Genomic DNA, 21,418 nt, shown 5'->3' with positions numbered 1-21,418 from the left:
ACTTCGATATTGGAGCTACACAAGGTTCACTGGTGTTTAAACCCAGAAAGAACGGCGAGAAGTGTCTGGTGTCCATTGATGAAGAGATTTATTAACTAGGTTAAGAAGCTTAAACTGATCTTATAAGAACTGGGAACAAAGAAAAGGAATAGAATGATGTTAGAGTTTTAAGCTGATATATTGGATAAGGAAGAAAATGTGGTGAAGGTTTACCAGCACCTAAGCATACAAAACTTCAAAGACAGAAAGCCAGCCGAGCCCTCTCTGTGTTCTAAGCCAAGGCAACCCGGGTGCCTGAATGCAGCGTTACTGAGCGGCGTTCTTCCGGGAGAATTGCTAAGCTCTTGGCCAGTGTCCGGTGACCTAGTTCATTCATCGACTGACCTTCCCCTGAGCTGCCTTGTGGACCTTCCTCTAAAAGCCGCTTCATTTGCCTCAAGCTGCATCTTCCCCACCTGAATCAGGAGCAAGACAGCAGTTTGAAGAAAATGGAAAACTCTGTCTTGTCTAACTTCATGCCAGTGTAAACTTCTTAGACCACTTCTACTGGAGAAACTCATTTGGCTGGAAGAGAAAAGAGGAGACAAGACACAGTGTGGTGTTGGGATAAGTAAATAGAAGCTATTATGTTTTCTATTGCTTTAGTACCATCCCAGCATTAATAGATCCCTGACCTCGAAAATTGGGGGTCTTGTTACTTTCTTACGCTCATTAATACTGTGAGCGCTTCCCCGTCAATCATATTTATTTCAGAAAGAACCTTGAAAAGGCTTTCTCATCAGGCTTCACAGCAATGTTTCCATATATATTGATTTAATTCATTTTTTCCATGTCCTTTGTTACTGTGGAATTTGTATTTTTGTTTTAAAGTGGAAAATCACTATTCATTGCAAATCTGCTTTTTCTCAGTGTTGACACTTACCACCTGTAGTCTTAGAAAAAAAATTTTTTTCAGTGTGTTTTATCTACATTTCCTGGAGCCATATGTTTACAGAGTCTCTCACTGGCATGTTTATCTTAAAATTTATGCTGTATCGTATCTGTTGACTACTGCATAATGTTTTAAAATCTATTTTCCTGTGGCCTAAACATCAATATAATAAAAAGTTTTGGAGATTAGGAAAATGGGGATTTAGGAATGGAAGATGGGAGGGAGGAAGGAAGAAAAGAGAAATAAAGAGAAAGAATTAAATGTTAGCCACTATATAGAAAAATAGACTTAAAAATTTCTTCTGTGTAGCACAGGGAATTATGTTCAATATCTTGTAATAACCTTTAATGAAAAAGAAGATGAAAATGAATATATGTGTGTAAATCCATGACTGGGACACTGTGCTGTACATCAGAAACAGACACGTTATAACTGACAGTAACTTAATTAAAAAAATAACAGCAACAACAACAACAAAGAGGACCATATGTCAGCTGCCCCATTACAGAGTGGATGCCAGTCATTCTGCTCTTCCCTGTGAGCCACGTGTTCAAGAAGATGACGTGTGAGGTCTTGTTCTCTCACAAGAGCACTGACAGAGGCCAAGGTGTTTGCTTTAGTCATCATTGCCCATAAACAAAGGCATATCTTAACGACAAAGAATGTCGGTGCAATTAAACAGCTTTACTGCAAATCGGCTGACCTGGCTCCATGAACTCCCCACCCCATGGGAACCGAGTCATCTCGGTAATTATTAAACCATGAATGTGAAGTTAGTTAACGTCCGCATCCTCCACAGTGTTATCGTATATGCAGTCACTTCTCCGTCCTTGAAGGTGGTTTTCCGACAAGCTTTGAACCCGACAGTGTGGGGACGGCTTAAATGTCAGTAAATCACAGAGATGTTTCCATGCATTATTGATTTCCTGTTGTCAGGCACTACTTCATTATGTTTAGGGAGTTTACTATTTATAATCGCAGCTAAGCAACTCAACAATGGGGCCACAAATCAGCCTACTGCTTCCCCAACTAGCTTGTCAAGTTTCTTTATGACCAGTCTGGGCGTTTATATGATCATATCGAGTTCCTAACTTAGTTTCCAAGCTCACCACCGATAAAATCCTAAGTACTTCACTTCGAATTTATGCCTTAAGACCACACAATAATGCCCCCATGAAACCAGAGGGTGCAAAACGCTCTTCTTTAATTGACAAGTCCAGGAAGACTTCAGATTGTTTCAGCCTACGTACCCTAGAAAGGGAAACACAGCTTGTCCTGTTGAGAAGAAAGTCTTGGGACTGCTCTAACATGCTCGAGAAGGGTTCAGAGAAGTTAAAACACGTGGAGAATGCATGACTTACGGGGACACAAGGACTGTCCTGAGATTTCTGAAGAATTAACGTACAAACAATGGCTGAGACTTATTTTCTTGTATCCAGAAAGGAGCTACAAAACCATTAGATGAAAGTTATCAGAACATGACTTTTTTAATCACCACAATGAGAAGAATTTCTAGTCAACAGAAATAACACAAAATGGGTGGGCTTTCTTACAAGTTGCTGAGTTCCCAAATCCTTAATATTTTCAGAACAATGAAAATTCACCTTTTGATACCTGTGAACTAAGCCAAGTAAGAGCCCTAATTTTTGTAGCTGTTGCCACTTCTGTTGTTGTGTCTGTTACTGTAACTGAATGGAATGGGTGTAAGAATATGTGGGGGAGACCGTGGAGGGGGCTTGTGACTATGAAAGTGTGACTGAACAGCAGTTAAGACTCTTAAGACATTTTATTCTGTGTAACAAATACAGCTTACATAAGCAAACAGAAGAAGAATTCTGTATCAGCCACAATTCAAGCAGAGGAATAGAACCAGTTCATATATATATACAGTGCATATGCATGTATGTGTGTGTGTGCATACACACACACAGAAAGAGAGGTTAGCTACAGAGAGAGATTTGTTAAAAGGGTTTGGACTTGCACAGTTGTGGAGCCGGCAGGCAGCTCTCTAAGGCTGGATCTCTGCACATGATGCTAGAGCTTGAAGCCTAGAGGTCAGGAGGTCGGGAAGGAAGGACAGGTGTGAAGCGAGAGGAGCGAGGGCAGGCTGGGACCCACAGGCGTGAGCTGGAAACCACGGGGATGGACTGCAGCCTGTGTCAGTCGTCTTTGCCTCTGATTGGGGTGACGTGTGTACCTTGCAGACTCTGACGCCCTCATCCCCAGCCTCAACCCCCACACTCATAACCCAGAGTCAGAGAAGGTGAAGAAGACAGAAGGAAGCCAGGGCAGTTGCTACTTTATGCCAATGAAGTCAACAATAGACCAGCCACAAAACATGTGGGCTCAAGAGAGAGTTTTCACTTCCTTTCTGTCCTCCAAATCTTCCAAGAACTTCCCTTGTGGTCCGTTTTAAAAGAAAACATACAAGACACAGGATTCAGCGAAATGTGGTCTTGTCAAGTCGACACATCACAGAGCCACCCTCAAAGCATATTCCAGCCCCAGTAATAATAAGGAAGCTGATGTGAGGGACATCTAAAATCACGCAGTTTTACAGTCACGCCCTCATTATTGGAGCTGGGATGGGCCCACACCACAACATTCGTCAGGAGTGAGACGGTCCCAGCTTCTGACAAGTTCTCTCTGTCCTCAGACTAAACATGCAGGCACCTGAACTCAACTCCCGCTGCTCCTACACAAAAGGGTTAGTTGGTGGAATCGACCTCATTCAGACATTTAATCACAGAGGAAATGCTCCTCCGAACCCCTGCCAAATAGACCGGCTGTTCAAACCCTTGTCTTCTCCGCATTCTGAGCCTCTGTCTTCTCATGCTGGGGAATCCTCCTGAATTCCCATTTCTACATTCCCGTCCGCTTTACCAACTCCTCTTCCTGCTTGACCTCCATCTTTCCGCTTCATGATCACTTAGTTCTGGTGCAACAGGAAATCTGGGAAGAGGCTCTTCCGTCCCTAGATGAACTCTCACAGGGCCTTCATAACTCAGTGAGGCTCTTGCCCCCTTAGTCAGAGGAGGGAGAGGAAGCGTTTGCCATCTCTCCGGCGAATTCACTGGTCCCCATGAGGTGGCAAAGCGTCCCCTGTTTGATTCTCTTATGCTCTTCACTGTGGCAATTACACAATTCCCTTTTTTTTTAAGATCCATTTATTTAACAAACACACTCAGCGTGTACCGTACATTAAGCAGTGGGGGTACTGGGATGAGATATCCTTAAGGAATGGACTTAGGACGGGGGTGAGTAAGTAAATAAATTATTACAAGGACAGTTACTAGAAAGCTAGATACACAGCGATTGAAACCGATCGCAGGGATGAGATGCTTAAAAGGAACGGCTGGAGTGGCGGGGGCAAAGTTAACAAACCACAGAAGGCTTTCCAGGAAATGCTCTTAAGCTGAGACTGAAATGGAAGACAAGATAGGCTTCTTGGCGAGAGAAACAATGCATGGAAGTCCATAAAATTATGAGTAAGGGAGGGACATCCAAGGATATGCAGATGAGCATAAAAGGACAGTTAAAAAGCAATGACAGTGCTTACCGTCTCTGAGCACTTACAGCTAGCTAAGCACTGTCCTCAGTCCTTACGTGAATTAACTGCTAGTGGCCAGAACCCTTTGGGAATGTCTGTTACTAATTTTCCTCATCCGCACAGCACAGATGAGAAGACAGTAGAACACCACATTTCAGCAAAAGCTTAAACGGCAGATCCAGGATAAGAATCCACACCTCTTGACTCGAGAACTTGAGTTCTTGACCATTGTACTCAGCTGACTATGCTCCTGAGTTCAGAAAAGAAGCCACGTGTGACCAGAAATTGACACAACATTGTAAAATTGTGAACTGACTATACGTCAGTAAAAAAGTTTCAAAAAAAAAAAAAAAAAGGAAAAAAGAAGTCACCTGTGGCTCAAAGGAGCCATGAAATGAAAAGTCTCAAGTCACCATCCTGGTAGTGGCTACCAAGTCATTTTAAACTATAGAAGAATCTGATCGGATTTTTATTTCAACATTTTCTCCCCATGGCAGCGTATGTCTTGAGTGGAGAGGAATTAAAGACAAGGACCTCCGAACTCGGGGCCTTATAATTTAATCAAACAGCAAATACGAGAGAAAAACCAGTTGTGATGAGAGAGTAACAGTAGAAGGAAAGAGGAAGGAGAGGGAAGCACAGGGTGGGTGCAGGTGAGACGGGCACAGTGACGCTGGCTTGTGACTCCACGACTCTGCTCTGTAAGACGGTGAAGACAAGATTATGCAGATCTCAGGGGAAGACCCGTCCGTTGGCTGCGGGTGTGTGGACACTGGGGTTTCCCGTGAAGCAGCTGAAGCGGGACATTGAGAGTCTGGCTGCAGTGAAGAGTGCCTCGTGGAAAATCAGGGGAGCGGCTCCACTTAGGACATGGCTCCAGCTTAGTCGGAGACGGCAGAGGCGAGCAGCACCGACGCCCCCTTCTTGTTGGCCTGCCTTCCCTCTACACCCCTGGCTTCTGTGCTGCCAGCGCAAGAGCTTGCTTGATTCTGCAAAAGCCAGTTTCTGCCTTGTCTGACCCCACTTCATGCAGAGCGCTCCCCGCGACGGCAGATATCACACTGTCCGGGTAACACGCAGAGGAACCCCGGCTAGAAATCCAGCCTGTCACTTGTCCTCTCGAGGACTTCAGTGAGAACGGAGAAGCACTCAGCTAGCAAAGTTGTCAAAGAAAACCCCACAATTATTCATTACTCCGTCTTACATAATGTAGTCTGATGCCCATTTCCCCATCTATTACGCTCTGAGGACGGTGCTGGAATCACTATTTACACAGTTATAAACACCCTCCTTTCCGCTGACGAGATCTACTTTATTTTGCACTTCCGAGGTGGTTTCTTTTTCCATCTGTGGCGACGTGGCTTAATGAGGAAATTCATTCATCTTCTTGCTAGATTTTACTGTAATTTTTTGTGTTCTGGGACAACTCTCAGGTGCCCAGGGAGTGGGTGGTGCTAACTCATTGCTACTCTATGTTATATTTATGCAAAAATAAAATATAATAATAGCACAGTATTGATGATCATACATCAAAATCCTGGGAAGCTGTGGAAAAGGAAAAAAGATGTATTCTCAGGCTTGCAACCATGCCCTTTAAAGAGGCCCTCAGGTGATCTGATTATAAGGAGTTCGAGAGGCCATTCATTTGAGATTGTGTTTCTCCTCTTGATGAAAAGAGTCACGTTTCATAAGCGCAGCAAACCCGAGGTCAGCTTCCTGTTTCTTCCGTGTACCCTGACGAGGCTTGTGCTTCCTCACTCACCCCTGGGAGCACGCTCTCCATTTCCTGCGCCTCCTCCAGGCTCTCCTTTAGATGCAGGGCTTCCTCCTGGTTCTACCCCCAGCCCAACTTTCTCTTCTTTTCTTCGGAATGCCTGCTTTTTGTTGAGTAGCTGTGGGGCCTCTCGTGACTTCACCCATCACCTCTAGGCTGATGGTCTGGGAGCTGAATAAAACCAGGAGAGTCCAGTGGAATTACGGCGAGAAGTGCTGAAGGCTCGCGTGGAGGGGCAGAGGTCTCTACCCTGCGGATACTTCAAACTCTCCTTATTCTCAATCTTTCTACCCTTTTAGTTCCCTCTGGAAATGGAAAATTCTCTTTTAAAACCCTGCATTTCTCTTCCCTGGAACACCTGACAATCTGTACTTGTCAGTTTCTGTTTGGAGTCCAAATAGCAGGGTAGTGTGATCTTTCAAGAATTCAGTTAAGGTTAGATTTTTTAAAAATTGGATGGGAAAGGCAAAAACGATTGTAAGACATTAATTTAGTGACAAGAGATTTGAATTCCTAGATATGTTTTGAGACTTTCAGGGTCAGGGGCAAAAGTTGATTGCCACAAGATTCTTAAGTTTCCAAAAAAGATTTGATCGCTGAAGGAAATCTCAGACTGACAAATCCATACTGTGGGGAGTCCTCCTGATAATGTCTATGTATGGTCTTCCTAAAATGCAGCACTGAGAATGCCATTCCAATAAAATTGAAGCACCACAAGGACAGAGATTTTGATGTATCCCATGCACTAATATCAACTAGCATACAGCAGACCTGCAATATCATTTGTTGCATAAGTGAATAAATCTCCTTACTTCAAAACCCCCTTAAAATAGAATAAAGCCGTCACTGAACAGCATGCAAGATGCTTCCAAGTCAGCCTCCTGCTAATCTGACGATCTCATCTCAGCATGCATCTTTCTAAATTCTACACAAATTCCAAAATGGAGAAACTCATAATTCTCCAAAGTTATTTTTTTCAATGAGAATTAAATCTAGCACTTCTTCGCTGTAAATATATGGTGTTTAATTCACTTTTTATTAAAGAAAAAGAGCTCTGTTTCTGGGATATAATAGTAAAGAAAATAGCACTCTTGCCTTTGAGGTGTTCAGAGTCTGGAAAAGAACAGAAACATATAAATCAGAAATGACTGTAAGGAAAAGAACACACACAGCACGACAGTGGAACACAGACGAGAGAAAACAAAGCAGGTTTGAATGTCTAGGAAAGGATTTTTTGAAGAAATGATGTTTTAGCTGAAACTTGAAATATGTGCGGAATCCTTTTATGCATAAACCCAGAGGCAAGCCTGGCTACATAATTTGCAGGGTCTAGTGTAAAATGCAAATGAACGTCCCTTTGTTCAAAAAGTCATCTGTCTTCTGTAGTTTCTCTCTCAACTTGTCACGGTGTTTTTACTTGCTATTTGATGCCATTCTAGCTAGAGAAAATATAAAGTTTTTGAATTATTAGCGTGAATTTATCCATCCATTGCATGATACTAGGTTTCACTGCACACATAAAAGCATGAAACTCTTATGTAAAATCACTAACGTGAATTGCCTGATTTGTACGTGCATACATATTTTATTTTTACCAAAAAGGAGTGGAAATGCTGCCCAAAACTAACACATAGTTTTTTTTTAATTAATTAATTAGTTACTTAATTAATGAATTTTCAAGTACAATCAATTACAGTGTGTTCATTTCTGGTGTGTAGTTTTATTTCACTTCCTGAAACATAAACATTCCACCAACACGTTCTACCTTCAGTTTACTGATGAATAAGGAAAGGCTTAAAGGAAAAGGAATTACCGGTGACCTGCCGGCTCCCTTTTCTTCTACCTCATCATTTCAGACTCTCTGGGCTGCCAGCAGCCCCGCTTAGTTGCAGGTATACTTACCTTGTACACTTTCTGAGTCTTGCTGACCCAGAATTCAGGGTCCACACAGCAACAAGGATGCTACCTGCAGGTGGAGCAGCCGAGAACAGGCATAACACAGCTGCCTCCCCTGCTCACCCACGTGCTCCGTGGTCCCTTCCAATTTCACAAAATATAAGTTTGGAGAGAAAATTATTGAAGATTTCAAGTTGGTGACAGCAGAGCTTTAAACCAACTTTGCCTTTCTTCTGAGTGAGACCCTCGTGCTACTGCACAAATTGGACATCCATGAAGTCAGCCCTGCCATGAGGCAGGAGAGAGCAGAGCGAACCTTCTTTCTTCCTTCAGCTCATGCTTGACGTGGAGGTGAGAGGGTCATTAGAGCAAAATCTGAGTATGTCCTTCTTCAATGCCTTGCAAACTTCTAAGAGGAAATCCAAACTTTGTGAGATGATTAAAAATCCCATGCTTTCCAGACTTGAACAGCATTTTCAGTCTCACCTCTTCTGACCGTGATGGGTTGGGATCTAGACTCTCTTGCTGTGTGATCTCAGCAAGTCACTTAACCATTTAGTTCCCTCACCCGTAAAATGCAGATCATGACATATTCTTCATAGTGTTGTTGGAAAGACAACAAGTCAAGTTCTTAAATGTTAAGCACTACATCCTTATAAGCTATTGAATTAATCAGCTATCATCTCCGAGTAACATACGATCACACAGATCTCAGTGGCAAACAACAGGAGGCATTTATTTCTTGCTCACAGGTGCAAAGTTTGGCAGGTGACTTGGTCAGGGTATAGATCACCTGGGTTTGGATCCAGACTGCAGGCTCACCCGACGTGCTCACTCTGGGGCCCCAGCTGAAGCTGAAATGGTTGTTTGAACACGTTCTCATGGCAAAGGTGCAACGCATCCAGAGAGATGAGTGCGGATAGACAATAACTCTAAGTACTTGGCTCAGGATTGGCCAGCGCAAGTGCAAGGTCATGACATGGGAGGCCGAGCCTCCTAGGGAGGCCATGGGGAGTGATGGGGTTAATATTGCCTGCAGGCTAGTCTGACCTGTCACTGTAATTGTCACATGTCCTTAGTTCCCAGGCCTTGTGCTCCAGACATATTCCACTTGTGTAACTGATGCCTCCATGCTGTGCCTTGCATGTGATGCTTCGCACAGAACTCTCCCCACCTGCCCAGTTTAGCCAGATTTCTTGTTTCTCATTCACACCGAAGTTCCGCCCTGTTCTCCTGTCGAGACTGGCCTGCCCTGCTCCCTCTGTGCTGTGTCTTCCCTCGAGCAAGCCAATTGCTCACAGAATCGGGTACGTGACTCCTCTATGTAAACAATGCGGGCTTAGAGCAGTGTCTAGAGTAGGCTCCCAAGAGAAGTTGGTAGAATGCATGATTCCTGTCTGCCAACGTCTATTCAGGACATTTACAGTCAGTGAGTAACAGAGACGTGATGGAGTGTGAATCCAGGCCTCCTGAGACAGTAGCCAAGTGACAGCTGAGAGGCCTCAGTGCAGGGAATAAATCACCTGCAGAAAATGTGGGATATTTTAGAGACTTAGCCCAGTGGCTGATATTTAAGACAACTCTCCAACAGCGTCAAGTGTATTTCTAGGCTTCATTTTTGAGTTTGATGCAAACCAAGAAGGGATGCAGCCCACACACAGCTCCACAAAGGGGTGCCAGACACTGGGAGTCAGGCCAGATCAGGATACACTTGTGTCACGCTGTGGGGGCTGAATGTCAATTCAAATCATAGCCCAAATAGCTTCAATATATTCAAGCTCTGAACTGGTGGTGATGAGAGGATAACAGAATAAGAAACAAGATTAAGGGGGAGGAAGTTCACGTGCAAGGATGTCCGTGTAAGCATAAGTACATGGGGCAAGAGTCAGCGCTCGAACAGGCAGGGAACCCTGGAGGCCCGGTCCTTCCCTCCCATGAGCATGTAATATTACTGAATGACTTTGGGCCAGGAGGTGGCCTGAACGCTTACAGGAACTGAGCACCCGTGGGGAAGGCTGGCATTTGTGGTGTGTGGATGGTGTACCAGGCCTGAAGACTTGGTCTACACGATGCTACACTATCCTCTTAACGACTCCCATCAAGTGCATGATCTTTGTTCTCACCATTTTACCAATGAGGTGCCAAGTCTCAGAGGACTTCAGAAATGGTGTCCTGGTTATATTAATCATGGTGGTGCAGCTGAGTGCAGACAAGGACACTAGGGTCCTGCTTGTAGCCGGTGGGTCACATGACACCCCAACAATGCATTAGTTTGGCAGAGTCCAGGCAGGGACCCAGGTCTTGGTGGACATGTGTCTGTCCAGGGGCCATCCATCCACAGCCTTCCTGGTAGGGTGATTATACTAACTCTAGACTCGCTTCTAGTAAATCTGATATCTAATTCTCTACTTCCGGCACTGTCTTCGGGAAGGGTGCCCTGAACAGGCTGCCTGAAAATATGTAGAGACCGTAGTTGCTGAGGAAAGTAATTTCTAACTTTTGATACAGGACTTCTTCCCTGTTAGATTAGAAATATGTTCAACCCCATGGATGGTAATCAAACAGCTAGTTTATCACTGGATGTGACTGAAGTGAAATAAAAGAGACACGTCTTTGATTGATTTCCGTAATAGATGGTGTGAGTTTGCTGATATGCCCTGTAAAAGAAATCCCTGGAGATGAGAGAATCTGTTGACTATTCATGTGTGTCTTTTCAACTCACCTGAGTCTAGAATCTCAGATTCCAGCCAATGACTTGGTGGTATACTCCAAATGTGATCTTTCAGGATAATTAGTCTCTGTATTTAGTATATAACTGTGTCCCATTATAAAAACGTTGATTTTGTGGGGCTTTAAAACTGCAAAAGTTTAAAGACGTAAACTGTAAGTCATCTATCAAAGATAAATAGTTGAGTGATGGTGTAATTAAGGATGGTACATTGGGTCTGAGTATCCTAGAATCTTTTATTTTTTAAATTTTCTTCTCAAACATCTCTGCTTTACTAGCATTAAGAAAGAGATTGTCATTCTAAGTGAAGTAAGCCAGAAAGAGAAAGAAAAATACAATATGATATCACTCATATGTGGAATCTAAAAAAAAGACACTATGAACTCATCCACAAAACAGAAACAGGTTCTTAGACATAGTAAACAATCTTATGCTTACCGGGGAAAGGGGATAGGGAGGTATAAATTTGGGAGTTTGAGATTTATAAATGTTAGCCATTATATATAAAAATAGATTTTTTTAAAAGTTTCTTCTGTCTAGCACAGGGAACTATGTCCAATATCTTGTAATAATCTTTAATGAAAAAGAATATGAAAATGAATATATGTATGTATATGCATGACTGAGACATTGGGCTGCACACCAGTAATCGACACATTGTAATCGGCTGTACTTCAATAACAAAAAGAACTCCCCCCCAAGAAAAGAAGTAATAAGAATAAGACTAACAATAATATTATAATTACAAGATCGACATATAATTATAAAAGACCTGATGCAGACCGTTATCTGAAATTAACCACCCCAAGGGTCCCGAACAACTTACCGTTGATAGGGGAAAGTCGCCCTTCGTACTGATGATTGATCTTACAGTCTGACCCCAGAGAGTGTAATATCTATGGCTTCTATCACAAATTGTGCCACCTCAGTTCTCCAACAGACAGCAGACAAGAAAGCAAGGTGTCCATAGTTTCGTGGCACAGCGGAGAGAACCAATTCCCCTCCCTTCACGTAGCTCTCAGTCAGAATGGAAGGAGGCACTCAATCCGGATTCAGCCACTGCTGTGGACTGTGTCATTGAAGGGTTTGTTTATCTCTGGGGTTTATCTCAGCCTCTAGGGTATGGGGCCATGAAAAAAGCTCCTCTTTAAATCTCCAAGTTTGGAAATTCTTTGGAAATTAGCCCAAATTTTTCTCTTTTTTTTTTTTTCCTTGAAACCTTTCAAAGTAAGCCAGCTTACACATGACCCCTGTTTTCTCTCAGAGCCTCATGCATTAATTATTTGTGTATCAGCTTGTTGCAAGGAATTGGCTTGCACAATTATGGAACCAGTGAGGCAGGTTCTCTGGGGCTGTGTCTCCAAGTCTGATGTTGGCATTCAGAGTCCAAGGGGCAGGAAGGTGGGGGGAGTGGCAGGAGCAGGCTGGAACCTCACAGCCATGAGCTAGAGCCCTGGGGATGGACTGAAAACCCATGTCTGCTCTGGCTTCTGACCTCCGCCATTTTATTCTATTCAGACCCTCAAAGGATTGGATGATGTCCATCCACCTTGGTGAGAGTAGATCTTCTTACTCAGTCTGCTGATGCAAACGCTGATTTTTCTAGAAATGTCTGCACAGAGACTCCCAGACATAATGTTTCACCAGCTTCCTGGGTATCCCTTCGCCCAGTTAAGGTGACACATAAAATTAACCATCTCATCATCTCACCTTGATTAGGTACCACCATGCAGGGATTGTGCAAGCTCTTTTATTTCAGATGACTGATTTACCTGAGCAGAAATGCACTGCATTCGGAATCATAAGGTTGTGGTCCAAGGAACCCTTTTGCGAATGACCTGCCCTGTTATTTTATTTAGAATAGATAATTTCTTTGAGCTCATTTACCATATCTATTTTCAATCTTCTTTCAGTACTTATTTCAACATTGATGACTGTTCTTTGAAGGAGATGATGGATGCAGACGTTTTAGAGGCTACTAGGCAAATATAAGATATTATTTATAAAGACCACAGGCATGAGTCCAAGAAAGTATAAATGAAGCATTTGTCCATGAATAAAACTTCATGATAACCCGAGGACCCAGAGGAGAAAGGCACAGAGTAATAGCTAGTCTGTTACACCCTTTTTCACTCTCCCTCGTGCTCTCTGATTCTTTCCTTACTGCTGTTTGTAGACATTCCTCAGTCGTGACACAGTGAAATGCACACCATTGGAAAATATTGATCTGAGCACAGGTGTAGGCAGTGGTTTTTTTTTTCATTTATGGGAATATTTTTCTTCATAGGCTGTGCAAAATATACTGCAGGGGAAGGTTCTGCTGATCTCAGGCTTTACACACAGGCGAGGAAGGGGGCCACCCAGAAGGCTTGCCAGAGAATGATAGATGAAGCCTTATCAAGCTTTCCACACTCCTTTCAGAGTCAAGCATTTCTATTTCTCTTTTCTTGACCAATGTTTGTTCCTGGTGAGGAAGTGCCATGGCAGGAGATTTCTTGATTTACCATGTGCTTTCCCTGGCAATTCCTTTATTTCTGACACTTGCTTGTGGTGAAGAAATATATATTGTCACTTCGACATCAATATTTGGAATTTTTGAGAACCAACAATATGCCAGCAGCCAGAGAACAAGCAATTGGTGGTGGGGGAAGGAAAGTGTCTTTGTTGTGCTACAATATTTCAGTAATAAGGAAGAGAATGAAAGAATTGAGTTCAATCTGTTCCCCTCCAGTGGTACGATATGAAATTGTATTTCAGGGGAACACATTACAACCATACGTGCTGAGGTGTTGAAATTAATCTTCTTACTGCTGGGACTATTTGCGGTGAACAAAGAATCCTTAAACCCAGATATGCTATTTGAAAATTTCACTTGATTTTATGAAAAATGATCTATACAGGAGCCCTTATGAAAGATGAATCAAGGAGCTATGCATGTCACTTTGGAGATTTTGATTGGCTTAGAGAGTCAGAGTTCTCTGCCTCCAATGCATTTTCCACACATACTCTGGTCAAGATTAATCTTTTTAAAATATGTCTTTTATCATGCTACTGCAATTCAAATCTTTCAGCTAGCCCTGCTTGTCTTCCCGTCTGAAGCTAAAGTAGTCTGTGGCTGAGCTTTACTTGTGCAAATGTACCGTTAGAGAGGACTGTCCGGCCACACCTTCTACCCCCATCCAGCTAGTCTCTGCTCTCCCACTGACGGGCCAACTCAACTCCTATTTATAAAGTTCCTAAATATAAAGTTAGTTTTATCTATAATAATAACCAACTTACTATATGCCAGATATTAGACCCCAAGAGTTTTAATTTTTATAACAGCTCTACAAGACAGATGCGATTATTACCATCTTGTACAAATGAAAACACGAGGGAAGGAAAAGTTAATCTTGCTAATTCACAAAACTTGTACATTGCGGAAATGGGATTCAAACCCAGGCTGACGACTCTGTTGGAGCCGTGTCTTATTCAGTGCAGCATTCCTTTAGAAAGGCAGTCTGTTGCAGAAAAGAAGAGCTCTAAATTTGGAATTCAGATTCCGATGCTGCCATTTAGTGAGCGAGGACCGTGAGTCACTCTATGAAACTAAGACTGTTGTCTGTGGAAAGAGAATGGTAACAGTTTCTTACCTATTTTAGGATACAGTGTGAGAACCAAATGATAATCAGTGAGAGAAAACACAGAAAGCAAATGCACGGGTAGATATACTAGACTTTTTCTTTGCCTCTTACGTTTTCTAAGTTATGTTTAAGGGTGTTAAAAAGTATAGCACTGTTGAAGGAGGTTATGAAAGCGTATAGAGAAAATATTTAAGATGATTAAATTATAAACAAGGGAGGAACATAAAGGTAAGGTTTCTAAGTTTCACTGAAACTGAAACTGAGAAAATGTCAAAACCAGCATGCTATAATAAGTTATTATATATAAGGTACTACACAGAGCAACCACTAAAACAGCTGCACAAAGGAATATATTCAAAAACACTATAGATAAATCAAAATGGAGTCATCCCCAAGCTATGCAAGGAACCCAAAGAGTGGCATAAAAAAGAAATAAATATCAGATAAAACAAACAAAAATTAATAATATGGCAAAGATAAGCCCTAATATATCAATATGCACAGTAAATGTAATTTGTAATAACCTTTAATGAAAAAGAATATGAAAACAAATATATGTATATATATGCATGACTGGGACATTGTGCTGCACACCAGAAATTAACACATTGTAACTGACTATATACTTTAATAAAAAAAAACAATATAATAAATATAACTGTTCTAACTAATCAGTTAAAAGACAGAAATTGGGAAAGTGGATTAAAGACCTTGACTCAACTATATGTTGTCTGAAAGAAACCCACTGAAAATATGATGATGTATGTTAAGTTGAAAGGAAGAGAAGGGAAGAAAATATACCACATCAACACTAATCAACATAAAACAAGACTATCCATATTAATACCGGATAACGTATCTGATAGTAATTTCAGAGCAAAGGAAATTATCAGAGACAGAGAGGGGCAATGTATGGTGATAAAAGGGCCAGTCCACCAAGAAGACAGATAAACTAAAAACGTGTTTGTACCAAACACAGACCTGCCAAGTGGGTGAAACAAAAACAGACAGAAGTGGAAGAAATGGACAAACCCACAATGACAGCTGGGGACAAGGCTTTCAGCAGTGACAGGACAGTCAGACAGAAAACAAGACAGGATCTGGGAGAACTCCACCTCATCATCAACCAACGTGATCTGATTTACATTTATAAAGTAATCCACCCAGCAACAGCCGAATTCACGTTCTTTTCAAAGGCAGATGGCACTCTGGGCCATCAAAGAAACCTCAACAAATTTTTAAAAAATGAAATCATACAGAATGTGCCCTCTAACCGCAAAGGAATCAAACTAGAAGCCAACAGGCAAATAACAGGAAATCTGAAAAAACTGAAAACAAAACAGTAAATTCTTGAATAATGAATGGGCCAAAAAAGAATGTCTCAGGAAAATAGCATTTAAAATACACTGAACTGAATGCAAATGAAAGTACAAAATAGCAAACGTTTGTGGGACACAGGAAAACAGTGTGAAGAGGGAAATTTAGAGCAGTAAATGCTTATGTTAGAAAATAGGTGAAATCTGAAATTCATTGTCTAAACTCACACATCAAAATCCTAGTAAAAGGAAAACCACATGAACACAAAACCAATACAAAAAGGACATACTAAAAATAAGAGCCTAGTTCAGTGAAATTAGAAACAGAAAAACAATTGATGAAATCAATTAAATAAAAGCTGGGTCTTTGAAAAGAGGAAGGAAATTGATAAACTTGTATCAAACTTATAGACGGACGTAGCAAAAGAGAGAGAAGGCGCAGGTTACCAAAATCAGGTATGAAACAGGATCGATCATTACAGATTCTGCAAACATCAAAAAAGTGAGAGGACACTACAGATAATTGTACGCATAAACTTTGAAAACTCACCAGTATAGAAAAGTTCTGGGAAAAGCACAAATTATCACACTCGCCCAATGTGAAATACAAAATTTAGACAGCCCAATAATTAGCAAGATTATTCAACGCATAATTTAAAAATTTCTAAGAAGGAAATCCCAAGGATCAGATGTTTTCCCTGGAGAATTCTACCAAATGTTTAATGAAGGATTATCACCAATTCTACAAAAACTTTTCCAGAGAATAGAAAACAAGAGTACTGCTTAATGTAGTTTATGAAGCTATATTACACTGATATCAAAACCAAATAAAGAAAAAAAAATTACAGATCAATATTGCTTATGAATATAGATGCAAAAAATCCTTAACAAAGTATTAGGACATGGAATCAACATGTAAAAAGAATTATACAACGTGAGCAATGGGGCTGAGTCCACGAAGCAAGACTAATTTAATATCTGAAAATCAATAGAAGCATCACAAGATCATATCAATCGATGCAGAAAAAGCATCTGGCAAGATTCAACACCCATTCTCAATAACTCTCAGAAACTAGGAGAACTGGGAAAATTTCCTTCACTTGAGAAAGATCATCTACAGAAAGCCTCCGGATCACACGGAGCTTGAAATGAAATGGGAGTGTTAATGCTTTCCCCCCGGGAGCACGATCAAGGCAGAGATGTTTGCTCTCTCTGCCCTTATTCAGCATAATACCAGATCTAACCAGTATAATGAGCTAGGAAAGGCAAATCAAAGCCAAACGGATGAGAAAGCAAGCAATAGAACTGTTCCTGTTTGCAGATGGCATGATTATGTGCTTAGAAAATACCAAACCACATAGACAACGACTCCTAGAGGTAAAAAGCGAATTCAGTAAGATGACAGAATGCAGAATGGACATGCAAAAATCAGTGTGTTTGTGCACACCAGCAGGGAACGCCTGGGCACCAAAACTAAAGAAGCAATACCATTTAAAATCATTAAGAAATAAAATACTTTGGTGTAAACCTAAGAATGCATATTTAGGACTTGTACGGTGAAAACTGCACAGCGCTGATGAAAGAAACCAATGACAACATAAAGGAAGGGAGAAAATGTAATGTTAATGGGTTATATTATAAAAATGTAATGGAAGACACAACAGAGTACATGGTGCAATTTTACTTAAATTAATGTATGGGTTTAACACAAAGCCTACTGAAACTCAAGCAAAGCTGTCTGCAGATAGAGACTAGATTATTCTAAAATTGATACGGGAGGACAAATTAACCAGAATAGGATGACAGTTTTGAAAAAGGAAAACACGGTGGTGGGAACAGTCCACCAGGTTTCAAGATGTGTTCCACAGCTAGGAACCAAAGCTGTGTGGTGCTGGCGGGACACAGACACAGACATCAATGGTAGAGAAAAAAGAACCCAGAAACCCACTCGGACAAGTATGTATAACTGGTTTTTTCAAGAGTGTAAAAAGCAATTCACATAGGGAAGAATAGTCTTTTTACCAAATGCAGAAAATGGGACAGATACTGTGTGATCACAGCGTCTTACAGGATACGTTGCAAGAAGCCAGAACCACAGATAGACTCCCAGCTTTGGGATGACATGAAGGGGCCAAGAAAGTGTCAGCTGTAGTCAAGCCTCAGGCTAATGTTCAAAGGCAGGGCTTCAGAAGCAGGGGTGAGGTGGAGGCTCCATCAAAGAACTGCTCCTTTTTAAAAAAAGTTTTATTGAAGGATAGTCAGTTACCATGTGTCAGTTTCTGGTGTGCAGCACAATGTCCTAGTCAGGCATATACATACATATATTTGTTCTCATATTCTTTTTCATTAAAGGTTATTACAAGATATTGAATTACAAGATACTGAACGTCCTCATGACATTTTCAGTCTAGTTGAGATGAAGACTATTGAACAAGCATTGGTCTGGTACAAACACCTAGTATTCAGTTTAATCAGGTAGATGATGTGTATTTAACGTGTGACAGGCACATAACCAGATCCTGAACCTGCGGCCAGACCACCACGGCCCCTCAGATCTCCCCTGAGAAGGAAAATCTGAAGGGATCTCAGTAGCATTGCTCACACAAGTGAGTGTCAGTGACCTTAACAATGAGAACCAGAGGACAGGTAAGAGCAGGACGCTGGGAAGATGGTGTCATGCCCTTTCCAGCCTGACCCTTCCTCTTCTAGTCACGTTTCTCACCTTTACCCACATTTAGAATTGCAAATTGATGTTGGAATTCACATTGGCTTGAAGATTTGGTGGGGTCGAGGGTTGGGACGGGAACCTAATCTCGAGGCTCTAGGTAGCCTAACCATTTTATAGAAGTTTGGAAATAAATAATCTGACATAAAGGAGTATTTGGCATTTATATCAAGTAGAGATTTGTATTTTCTGGTGAGTCCAGGTGGAAAATTGTGTAAAATCTTAGACTTCATTGAGCAGCCAGATGCTGCATCCAAACTGAGATTTTGTGAGTCAATAAATAATCCAGACTCATAAAGTATCTGGTGGTAATGGGAAGTACTGTCATTTCTTTTAACAGATAAGAAAACAGCTGGCCAGTTTTCCCTTTAAGAAAAAAAATACTTTTGTGTTTTTTTTCTGAAAAAGTCAAATATCAACGTATCAGCATGGCCGGTAATACCATGCATATTACTCTTATCAATCAAACGTCAAAACCACAGAGCTGTGCCTTTCCAGATCATTGATCTAATGGGGGTTCAGAGTGAGAGCTGGTTTCTCAGAGGGGCATTTTGAATCTTTGCAGGGTCCATCTGTCTACTGGGAACGTGGGGTTAATGTGAGTGCCTTTGAGAGGAATCGCCATCAGAAGCTCAGATGGGTGGAAGCAGTTTAACTAATCTTTTTCTTGTTTTATATTGGATTCAGTTCTGCCTTCTTTTTCTTGAGCTCGCACTTCAGTGTCCCCAGTTCTCCCCCACGACCGTTCAGTTTATAAACACCGTCTGGGTGTGTCTCCTATATTTGAGTTCATGTTGGAATGGGGTTATTGTGGGTGGAAGAGCAAATAAGCTCAGTAGTAGTGTAATCATAAGAAAGTAAATAGTAAGACATTGAGATAACAGCGGTAGGAGGAGAAGGAGGAGGAGCAGCAGCTATAACAAAACGGGAGAATGGCTATTGTACAGACGGAGCTCAGACCAAAATCCAGTATCTCTCATTTCTAGCCCCTGACTGCCCACGCTCTTCTTTGTCGTCTGGTACAAACCCCATCCCCACTTTTCTCTCTCCTTAGTGTCAGCACCTTCCACTGTGGAGATAACCAGGGATTTTCACTAAATATAATGATACGTAAGTGGTACAGCAGGAATGTCTGGTCCAATCCACACTCTCCTGACCACCCTTGAGCTCACCTGCACTCTGCTGGATAATTACCAGCAAGAGGACAATGTGTCTCTCCCTGACTCGTTGGAGGGTTTGCTCTGGAAACATAAGCTTTCCCTGCCCTGCAAGTTCAGGAAGCTGATACCGCCAGAATCATTTTCATCAGAAAGGGGATGGGAGTCAGTGATGAATGACCTCAGTCTCTCCAGATTTTGGTAGGAAAATGCTAATGTTACTCAGAGAGACCCCTGTGGGGTTGAGTTCCAGTTGCTCAGAGTGCTAAGCCTACTCACTGATGCACTCTTTTCTTTTCTTTTTTTTTTTAACTGTATCACATTTATTTGGGAATGTTGAATCAAGAACAAGAAAAATGTAAGAGATGAGAAATTTTTCTAATTTTTTTCTCCCTATCTTTTTTTTTTTTCTCTGCCACAGTCAAACTCAGGACTATTTCATACTCACGCACACTTCATTGGTTTTTCTCTTACCCTTTTTCATTTTGCACTCCTTCCCTTGCACTTCTGGAATCATCTCCCAAACAAACTACCTGCTTCCAAGTCCTTGTCTCAGGGTCTGCTTTAAGACAGATTAGACAGACTGATAGACAGTTAGATAATTGGCTGTAGAGAGGGGTTAAGTGACAGCTTTCCACAATAGTCCCCATAAATAAAGTGTAACAGGCAATGTTTAAATACACTATTTGCAAGCTTGCTAGGAAATGCAATTTTTCATGAAGCTTATGGGCTCAGAACGTTGAACATAAAGACAGGTAATTACACACACTTAACTCAAGACGCTGAGATCCACGAGGACAGATCTGAGTACTGCCAGTTTATAGGCCTGGCACAGGGTCTGCCTCAGGGTGAATACGTCATTATAATGATATGGACGCATGAATGAGAGAATGAACAATAGAGTTAAATTATTTTTTTGCTCAGAACAAATGTGTTACTGATGTTCTCTTTCCTGGATGGAGAGTATGTGACATCGCCCATTAGGATTGAAAAATAATCGGTTTTAATAAATGTCATGCATATATATATATAGACATGCACTTACCTTTCCCAGAAAACCAGGCTACCTCCAGTAATAAATTAAATGAAAAGACGTTAAAAGTCAAGAGATGACAAAAGGCAGATGTTCCAAACTCTTGGGACCAAAAAGAATAAGAACTTCCTGGATCAACGTTGCAATAAATGAGACCTACATGCTGCCACACCAAGGGAGCCATTAAGCACCTGTTACATCTGTTGGATAACAAAGCTATTGGTCATGAAAGAGTTGCCTAGAGGGAATTCAACTAGGAAAGATCCTCTCTGATGAACAGAAGTGTCTGTAGGCATGACAATTCTAGCGGGATTGAAATACGGTATAAATCTCTCGGGCATGTAATACCCTGTGATGACAAAAATGTAGTTATTTATAGACGCTCATTTCCATGAACACATGCATCTTTCACAGCCTTTGCTAGATTCCTTACACATCCTGAATGCAACTAATTCTGGGATTCTGGGATTCTGGGGTTTAAAAGTATACAGAGATAGCAAAAAATGGAAGTATAAGGTATATGGATATGTAACAATCTTAAGAAAAGTGTAACACTGGTGACTTCGGTTGGTACATCAAAACAAAATGAAAATAAGCACCATCACTGTTGACGTATACACACTGTTTCTTCCCTCAACTTTGTCTCCTAAAGGAGAGAAGACTTTAATTTCCTGAAAGCTACGTC

At 41.4% G+C, this 21,418-nt stretch overlaps 1 long non-coding RNA gene across 1 annotated transcript; it reads right to left on the bottom strand.

Annotated features, from left to right (window-relative positions):
* Positions 1–11,401: 11,401 nt before the first annotated feature.
* On the bottom strand, positions 11,402–19,314 carry LOC116659839. The gene is made up of 3 exons (XR_004315200.1): positions 19,305–19,314; positions 16,299–16,303; positions 11,402–11,569 (listed from the first exon to the last, which is right to left on the bottom strand). It is a non-coding gene; the product is annotated as an uncharacterized LOC116659839 (long non-coding RNA).
* Positions 19,315–21,418: the final 2,104 nt, after the last annotated feature.

Source organism: Camelus ferus, chromosome 25 (genome assembly GCF_009834535.1).
Source record: "Camelus ferus isolate YT-003-E chromosome 25, BCGSAC_Cfer_1.0, whole genome shotgun sequence".
NCBI lineage: Eukaryota > Metazoa > Chordata > Mammalia > Artiodactyla > Camelidae > Camelus > Camelus ferus.
Note: the sequence above shows the minus strand (reverse complement) of the source record. Positions and strands in the feature narration are given on the sequence as shown.